Source organism: Gymnogyps californianus, chromosome 7 (genome assembly GCF_018139145.2).
Source record: "Gymnogyps californianus isolate 813 chromosome 7, ASM1813914v2, whole genome shotgun sequence".
NCBI classification, from domain to species: domain Eukaryota; kingdom Metazoa; phylum Chordata; class Aves; order Accipitriformes; family Cathartidae; genus Gymnogyps; species Gymnogyps californianus.
The window spans coordinates 9,803,243-9,810,815 of NC_059477.1; positions in this window are offsets into that span (position 1 = coordinate 9,803,243).

Genomic DNA, 7,573 nt, shown 5'->3' on the forward strand with positions numbered 1-7,573 from the left:
CCCTGGATGAGCCAGTCCTGTACGAGAGTCTGGCAGGGCTGGAGTTAAAGGAGAGAACAGGCTAGACGTGCAAACCAAAAAGCTTCAGAGCTGTCAAGACTGATGAGAAAGTTAAGGCTGAGACTTGGAAGAGAGTAAAGACAAATTCTAAGTGGCAGAAGGAGGTAATCTTGGACCAGATAGTTGGTGTGGGTATGCATGTGTCAAAGAGGGAGGTAGGCAGGCAGGCACTTCAGGAACAAGACTGGAGGCAGCTAACAGGGTCTGAAGGTCTGTCTGCTGAACAGACTCCATCTGTCTACTCCATCCAACATCTAACTGGACAGGCTTTTGTGGGATTTGAAGAAACTGCCTGGGAAACCAAGCAAGAAACTAGCCATGACCCTGAGAGGAAAACCGCCAAAGCAAACTGAGGCTTATCACACGCAGAGACAAAAGGGCGGGCAGTTTGGGTGGGCAGTAAATACGGATCTGCTCACACGAGTAGCAGAAGACCTTGCGTTACGTTTGTTGCTTGGCTTTCCAGAAAATTGAGCTTTTTGCCGCTTTCCTGCTTGCGTGTTTCCCTAAAAGGGAGATAAATCCATTGAAAGCAGAAACCAGGCATTCCCCTTGATTTACCGACAGTCACTGCAGAGCGTGGAGGCCGGGCACGCCAGCCTGGGCTGGGATGGAGGGATGGGCATGCCTGCGCCCCGCTGCTCAGGCGGTGGGTGCTCACAAGCCATGAAGTATATAATATCACAGTGCCCTCTTGGGGGCAGGTGTTCCTTGGAAATAGACCTTTATGATTCCTGCGCTGCAGATCTCATTGCTCACCACTGTCGTTTATTCTAGGAGCTCCTGCTGCCTAGCTAAATCATGGATTTTCCCACCGAACACTTCTCTAAGGGAGAGTTCAGAATTTTGGCCTTGGATTTTTATTTTATTATTATTTCAGTATAAATCCTTTCTCTGCTGCTGAGCTGTACTTTAAATCTAAAATAACAGAAGCGAGGAGGGTGAGGAGCTCCCGAGTGAAGATGGCAGTCTGCCCTCAGAAATGAAACCTGTCTTGTTTAAACACTTTCAGATGACTCAGCCCCAGCAAGAAACAAATTGTTTTAACAATAGATTTAATTAGCTGGTGTTTGTATTCCTTCACAGCGCGCTTGAGTCCCAGTGCACCTGCTGGTAGACCTGTCTCAAAGCCCTGGCGTCTCCTGCAAAGGAGTGTGAAGAATGACTGAAGTGTTAAATAAGGACGTGGGTAAGTATGGCAAATCCCTGCCGACTGCGGGAACAGCCTGGAGAGGAGGGGAGCGTGACCGGTCTCTCTTCTCCTCTGGCTTTTGCAGTAGTGTCTTTTGTTAAACATTAAAAAAGAAATAAAACGTGAATAAAAACGCAACTTCCAGCAAATATTTGGGACGATCCTATGGAACCGTAACTATATCACAGCTAATATGGCTCTTGATGCCCCACTGTTGCTGTTAATGCTCTGAATGTAGGATACTTAAGACCAAACACTTTGCCTGTTTTTCAGTAGCCACTCTGACGCACGAAAATAGGCAAACAAACTAACAGAAACTTTTGGTGTCATATAGACCTATCATTTCCCTGATTCCTTATGTTTGTAGGATTATGAAAGAACCTCTGTTTTAAGGAAGATATGAAATGACAAGCCTTTGACATTTGTGACAGTTTTTCCTGCATGTACACATATGAGACTGCACGTGTGGTTTGGGGGTTTGGGTTTTTTTTGTTTTGTTTTGGTTCTTTTGGGTTTTTTTTTTAACAAATTCAGCTAAAAGCCCATCTGTGGTAAGGATTCAGTTGAAAAAGATGTGCCACCTGGCAGATGAGTCCATGACCCTAAAAGCTGATTTCTCTGAAAAGCCAGCCTCTAAGATTGATGATGAGGGCTTCCATATCTTTTCTTTTTCTATTTCTAGATCTAGTTTACTTCACATCAGAAATAGAGTTTTCCTAAATGCCAGGCCTGAAAACTTGTACTGGGCTCTGACAGTCAGTCTTTCATGTTGCTGCTTCTCCCCTTCCCTCTTCCCATGTCATTATCTCCCTAAAGATAATGACGCTGTTACAGGGCGGCAGCCCTTGGATGTCATCCAGCTATACCAGGCAGCACAATCGGTTGGGAAGACAGAGCACGGGCAAAAAAACGATGTGAGGAACACTTATCCAGCTAGGTGCAGTTGGGAAATGCTAGGATAGATCTTCTTTTTTCCTTGATCAGGCACCCCTTTGTTAAACTGGGAGGGGGGAGAAATCCCTGTACTTCTGAGCGCACCTTGCTTTGTGTGCTGAAGCCTTTTTCCTTGCAACGACAACTCTTGGCCTCTCCACCTCCCTGCTTTGCTTTCTAAGCTCCCACGAGGTAGGACGCAGCACGTCTTCTGTGCTGTCTTCGTTTCCTTGGTTCTCGCTTGTCCTCAGCCTGTATAAAGGCATCGGCTGCTTTCATTTTGGTATTTAGTGGCTTCATTTTAAGGGGGCAAGTTGTTTGATTGCTACTTACTGGATCCTGCTCTCAGTTTGTTCTAAGTTCGGCAAGATTTAACTGCGTGGCTTGAGCTGGTTTGTGCCAGGCAGGACTAAAGTTGAGTATTTTAGGAAAGTAGCCGTATTTTAGGAAAGTATCATTTCTGTGGGAAAGGAGGAAAAACCTATTATTTGAGAAGCTGTGATAGTCTGACAGGGCAAGGCCTTGGCATCTGGAGGAATGATAGCTTCTGCTAGGGCTGTGGCTTAAATCTGTTCAGTTTTGGCCAGCCTGCGAGTCTTAAGAGTGTGTGATTAGCAGAGCCCAGCTGATGCCCTGCAGGCAGCGGTTCCAGGTGCAGGGACTGGGGCGAGCGTGAGCAGGATCTCCTCCTGCAGCACTGGCCCCGGCCAGCCGGCCGCTGCCATGCCGCTCGGAAAGCAAAGCGGGGAGGTCGGCTGCTGCTCGGGGTGCCTCTGCCTCCAGTACACAGGCTCTCCACCTCAGGAGCAAGCTTTGAATTTTGAGCAGACAAGAGCCTCTCTTGCGCATCTTCCCCCCCCCGCCCCAGCTGGTTTATTTATACAGCTGAGCAGGTGCATTTAAAGTTTATTTTGGGGGGGGGGGGGGGGATGACAAAATATTTGCAGGTTCTCCCTTCCAGCTCACAGCTTCCAGAGAAAACAGCTGATTTTTTTGTTGGGTTTTTTTTGGTTTTTTTTTTTGTTTGTTTTTGAGAAGATAGTGGATTCAAACCCCATTTTGCTGTCCCATCAAGCCTGTATCAGCAGGTTGTAATGGTAGCATGGTAAGCAGGAGTTTAATGATGGCATCTCTGGGCTCTTAGGGACTGCTATAATTCTGGCAGTGGTGTGAATCAGGCACAATCAGTTTGTCAAGATAGTAAATGTTTTATTCCTCCCAGATATTTGGGTGGCATGTAGGTGTGACAGAGAGAGGCATCAGTGTAATCATTAAGATGGTAATGTCTCCTGCATGCTCTTCCTTCTCTCAGAGTCACTCTGGTGTCCTGAATGCACAGAGGGCATGGAGGAGCAATGAGGCAGGGTTTTGTCAGTAGCTGTCAAATGCAGAAATAAACAACTTGAAGCAATATAACTTCACTCAATTTGTATCTGCTTGTGCTGGCCATACCTTGTGTTTACATGGTGCCACGGGAAACTATTTTTAAATGTTAAAATTTAAATGAACACACGGTCCTGCAGGCTAAATCTGTTACCAATGATAACATTTCCACTGTAGTTTGTTTTGTAGCACCTCAAGAAAAGCAGCTGATTGGAGTGATTTATTTTCATTCCCAGGGGGAAAAAATAGCCTTAGAGCCTTTGTGAGCTCTAGAGGAAAAGCAACCACAGCACTGGGCAGGCGGTATCTGCAGTCACAGAAACAACTGATAAAAACTTTCTCATCTTATCAATTCCCAGATAGGTTTTTGCTATAGGATTTGGACATTAAAGAGTCCCTAGGGTCCTCCTGCCCTACATGGGAACACTAGCTACAATCCTGGCACAGTTTAAGAAATTGGTCATCTTTGTCACTGTGTAAGACTCAATTGACTGATGAGATTGTAGGGAGGCACAAGGGCACAGGAATGGGGGGGTGAAAAGAGCCTGGGACTTGAAAGGAGTAGTACGTGGGGTGACTTACACCCACAGCATGAAGGGTCCCCAGGCACCCCTGCGTTTCATTTCACCCAAGTGTGAAGTGAATTGTTACCCTATGCACATCTGGGCATAACTTGTACTTCTGGGCCATAGGTCATGACTGTGGTGATCCCACACTTCTCCATGGTATAGGGCTGAGCCAGGCATGGGTGTCCAGGCCCCAAGGTGATCTGGAGGCAGCAGTCTTAATGACCCTTGCGACTCTTTCTCCATCCTGACTGGGATTTGGATCACCCTGTGGTAGCCTAGTCACGCTGGTCACTATGGCATGAAGACCCAGGAGAGGACCAGGCTTCAACTACTTGCCAGCCACGTAGCTCATAAGCCTCAGACTGCACCCTACAATAAGCAAAAGGGCGTTTGGGAGAGTGGTGAAAAAGGTCCACAAAAAGGACCAGCATGATGTGTTTGTGATGTCTGTAGAGCATGGGAATTTTCTGCAAATATTGACTTGTATTCTTGGAGAAGCAGGCTTACGTGCAGGAATATTTCCAGGGCCACATCCCTCTGATGTCTATTCCACCGTAATCAAATGCATAACCTGCTTGTCCCTCTGTCCTCCCAGATCCATATCCTGCCTGGCTATGGCATGTTTATTTTCTTCAATAGTCCATTTTTTGGTGGATTAAACTAGAAATGGTGGCAGCAAAAGGAAGCAGTAAGGCCTGAAACAAGCCTCTGTCAAAATGACCCTCGTGTCTCTCTCCAGTGTCTCTTATCCAGTTTGCACTCACGGCCAGTAAAGGCAGGCCTGTGCCAAGACAGGCTGGTTGGTCCCAAAGGATATATTGCAGCAGCAGTCCAGAGACGCTCAGATCTTGGTCATTTACCAGTTCCTCCAGTGGCTTCCCATGTATGTTGCACAGCAGCAATGACAAAATTAGACCACTGATACAGTCAGATTACTTTCCCATGTGACATATATATATGAGAAGTTGGTTTGACATCAGCTGAGAAAGCCCCTGAGGGCCAGTGAGTAAACAGACACCACCAGTGACTAAGACCTTCCCGAAAGGTGCGGTCAGACTGGTGGTGGAGCAGCACTGCACACCTCTGGGACTGACAGCCAGGATCAACAGTGTGAACCACAGGTGATGGATCCAGCCCCAGCAGGGAGAAGATGCCGCTCTCAGTGTGCATTCATTGCACACTGGCAAAGTATGCTGGCAAAGCATGTACTGGAAGTGGGTTCATATGCCTCCCTGCCCCCCCCCCCCCCCTTTTTTTTTTTTAAATATTCAAGCGACATTCTCTTTTCTGGTGTGTGGTGGTCAATTTTTCACGAGGTGCAGATCTAATTCAAAATTAACCACTGACTTAACCGCATAGCTATTACCTGAACAGATCAATATGGCCATTGCTAATTTTGACGGTAGAATATAGCATCAGATGTTGATTTTTCTCTAATCTGTCTCTCAGAATAAGAAGTTTTTTGCACTTCTGAACCCCTCAGCACTCAAAACCAACACAGAGCAGAGGGGACCTGTCAGATATGTCCTGTATTTCATGGCACTGTAATACCAGTGGTGGTCTGAGAGGTAGTTCTTTGAGAAGGAAAATGCAATCACAGACGTAGGCTCCTCATAAGAGAAGCATGTCTAAGAGGATACAGGATCAGGGCCTGCTCCTTTGGATGTCTCCATTCCTTCCCAAAGACTTGCAACCCACTGCTCTGTGGCAGATCTGCCTTGTGCCAGGTGGGATTCTGTGCAAGCAGCTTTAGAACAGGGAGGCACCTGGTGATGGCACAAATGGCTGGTGCGATCTCTCTTTCCTCCTAGCATCCCTCTCCATAGGTTCCTTGCATTCCTAGGCGAGATGCATCATTCCTTTGCAGATTTTACAGCTTGTTTCCGAGAGGGAATATTTGAAGGGGAGTTTCTGGGTCTGAATTGCTGAGAAAAAAGTCTGTTTAGGAGGACATGAGGACTTACTTTTTGTAGCTCCTTTCTGTGCCTTTTCCTACTACGAAAATGCTCTTTACACTTATAATGAGGGGAATTTCCCACCTAGCTGCCTTTGTTTTCAGCTTGGATGTTCTTTCGTCGTCTCTTTACTGGCAGACACAGCCTCTGGCTAGGGAGAAACTGCTGCTTCTCCAGCCCCTCTGAAATTCCTCCTCACCTCTCAGAATACCAAACATACCTGATATGTCAGGCTTGCAGGCTTGATTGCAAGGTGCTGATCAAGCATTTTGTCCTCAGGCATGGGAAAAGGCCCTGCATTATGAAATCTTCAATTATTCTGCTGCCAAAGCTTGTGGATTCTCCCTGCATTGCTGTGACCCCCAGATGGAAGATGTCCTCCCTGGCAGTGGTCAGGAGAGCGTGGCAAGCCATCACTAGTGCTTTCCAGGCAGTGCATTTGCTTTCTGTAGTCCCTCTCCCCACTCTCTTTTAGGAGGATCTGATTTTAGGCACTCTTGCTGCATTTTCCTAACTCCAAAAATAGGCGGCTCTATCTAATTATGCTTAATGCTTCTGAGTGCATAATTGCAGGAGCCAGGTGAGAGTGCACTGTTCTGCTTCCTCATCTCTTTTTATCCAGGTCTTCATTAATGACAGCTGATTGTCCCGTCACCGGTTTGCTTGCGTGCATGATTTACAGTCTCTTTCATCGCAAATTGATCGACTTTTTCCTGCTCTGTTCAAGCTTTCTTGTGTTAACCACGGAGAGATCACAGTGGCTGGGCTGGGCTTCCTGAGGTAGACATGGGAATAGGAGCAGCGTGTCCTGCGGGCTCCCCCTCCTGTGCCTACCCCCGAGACATGCACTCAACTGCATCAGCTATAGCCGGGAGACTTGCTGAGCAAAGCACTGGGTGGGCAACAATTACACTTGCCCTGGTGCCTGCCTCTTCTGCACGCCTCCCGGAGGTACTCCTTGCCACAGGGCCATTTCAGAAGGCTTTGTTGTAGCCATGCACCTCACCTTTTCCTCTTGGATCGGCCTCAAAGGGAGGTCTACTTCCATGCTTCCTAGTACAGGACCTGTGTGGGCACACTGGCATTTCCAGCCCTCTGCCATATGTCTCAGAGGGAGGCTTCAGTTCCTCAAATCCTCGGATAAAATATTCTGGGGAAGTTTTGCTACATGCTTTCCCAGTCTCTATGAGGTGGCTACTGTCAGGGACAGGGAACAGCACTGGAAAGACCTCTCCTCTCACGCAGCCTGGCTGCTCTTACATTCATCTTGTCCTGAAAAAAAAAATTAGCTGCTGGGTGTTGTCATGGTGTGGCCTCCTGCTTCCCATTTCACTTTGCTCTGTGTGGGCAAATGTCACTTGTTTTCTCCTTTCGAAGATGACTGCAGCCAGTGCTGTGATTCTTGGTTAATGCACGAGACCTTAAACGTTTCCATTTGCTAAGCCTAATGACTTATGCCTGATGTAAATGCAATCCCCAGC